Source organism: Echinops telfairi, unplaced genomic scaffold, assembly GCF_000313985.2.
Source record: "Echinops telfairi isolate 266 unplaced genomic scaffold, ASM31398v2 ScPeMD7_1;HRSCAF=3_0, whole genome shotgun sequence".
NCBI lineage: Eukaryota > Metazoa > Chordata > Mammalia > Afrosoricida > Tenrecidae > Echinops > Echinops telfairi.
The window spans coordinates 89,631,581-89,633,906 of NW_022103896.1; positions in this window are offsets into that span (position 1 = coordinate 89,631,581).

Below are 2,326 nucleotides of genomic sequence, written 5' to 3' on the forward strand. Positions count from 1 at the left end.
TTAAATTTTCTGATTCACACTAGAGAGTTACAGGGTACCCTTAAAAGCTGTAGAAATTACATTTCCTTTACTCGTTGGCTTTACCCATTCTTCCTTATTGTTGGTTACTGTGTAAGGAAAAGATGGATCTTAAATAAGTGTAGTAGGTCTGGGTTGGAATGGATATGCATAACTTGAAATTACTGAAAGGTGAAGCCAAATAAGTTTCCTTATATCCCACTGCTATTTAGAGTGGCTAAAAAACAGAAGAGCTGGAATGTAGACAATTCTTATTTTTCACATAAAGTCAATTTTATTTATCCATGGCAATAAATAAAGAAACTGGGGTAAAATTTAAATGAATGGATTTAGACATATGGCATTCCTTGTTTTATTCTTAGAAATTTACAAGTTGATATTAAAGTAAAAAAATTTTTCTTTTCTTATTCAATAGGGACTCAGGAATTGATCTCAGTAGCTGATTTTTGTGGAACATAAACTCTGTGAGTTAGCATTTTGCTCAACTACTCAAACTGTTTTCACTGAATCCTGGAATAGGATTAAGTAAAACACCAAGATACATAACTATGAGTGCCATTTTTACATGCGAAGAAGTGGAGTTTTAGTTTAATAAATTTACCCAAGTTGATAGCTATTAATAAGAGTAATCGGGGCTCAAAATCAGGAGTCTCAATTAATATTAGCATTAAGCTCTGTAGAAATCGCGGTAGATGGTCCATCACAATGACCCAGAGCTTCTATCTAAGGTGAGATACAGACAGTGTTTGCAGTGGAGTTGATTTCATTTCATGGTGACTCCACATGTTATAGAGTAGAACCACGTCATGGAGTTTTCTTGGCTGTTTTTAATAAAGTCGGATAACCAAGTCTTTTCTCGAGTGGAATTGCTGGTGGGTTTGAACTGCCAATCTTCTAGTTAATAACTATTGTATCATGAGGATTCCTTAGAAGGGAAGGGAGAACATGAATGACTATATCAAGAATGCATATGCCTGCAGTTTCAAGGAGTGCTGTTGCAAAGCTGAAAGTTGTGTATCAATGGATTCTCGTTGGACAGAGGCCTCTTTCCCCTAGATGTCGTAGCTTACTGGGTACACTTTATAGAGGCATGCCCATTGCAAGGCTGCCTATGTCCCATTACCATTTTATTGATCAGTTTGTCACGCTCTGGACAGTCTCAAAGAATTGACTTTGCTCAAGAACCTCTCACCCTCCCAGGAAAGACTGCATGGTATTAGTACTTAGATTTCTACTCCTGTTCCTTCTTCCTCTTTTTACATTGACGTGTGTGAAGACCCAGCCTCTCTGTAATGCTTGCACACTGCTGCTGCTGCTGCATACAAGGCAGCAGGGCTGCTTCTAATTCTATAAATGTGTCATTTATATAGGTGTACAATTTAAATATGTGCCTCAGAAGGACTTACATGCTACCAGGGATGTGGTTGTTCCACAGCCAGATACTACTTCACCTCATAGAGCTGGCTAGGATGATAGACTTCTGGGCTTTTTCCTCATTTGTAGTGATGCTTGGATAAATTGTTGACTAAGTGTAAAGTAAGCTTGCCGTTAAAACTTATTTTGCTCTTTTTGGTTCTCTTAAAATTTTAAACTTTTGCCGCCGCCGCTGCCTCCTCCTCCTCCTCCTCCTCTCTTATTTAGACCGTGCTGACCACGTGTGTCTCTTGAAACAAGACACCCCTGGGGGACCTGGGCCTTCCGTGGCTGCTTTTTCAGTTCACTTCTCTTCTTCCTACTTCCTCCACACCAGCTACTCGGGATTGTCATCTCAACCGGCTCCAGGTTCTCATTTTGGCTCTTGGCTTCAGGTCTTGTTTCCATGGGCACAGATGCTTATATGCATTCTTATTTTCATCAGCTCTTCAAACTCCAATCTTTAACATTCCCACCCTGTTTAAAACGGAACTCATCACAACTCTTCTGACATGACCATAATAACTTGAAGCTCTAAACACAGCTCTTTCCTGAAGCTGTTCTCCGAATCTCCAGTCTTCATTATCATTCCTCCCGAGTCGGTGGATCGAGGCAGTGGTTGGTGGGTTTCTCGTTTCTCCTCTTTAGTGGACGCCTGGTCCTTGCATCTCTATGCCATTGCGGCTTCCTCACAGCTTGAACTATGTCTGCTAGATCATTGTGGTGTTTAATAGGGTAAATTGAAGTGAATGGGTGATAGCCCCTGTTTGGGGGGAGCTGCACTATCCTCTTCCTAGGGGAGGAGCCTCTGCCTCTTTTCTACATCTCCCACCCCTCCAGGGCAGTTCAGGCCCTGTTCTTGACTGCCAGATTTAGGTGAGGGACCCTGGGCTGG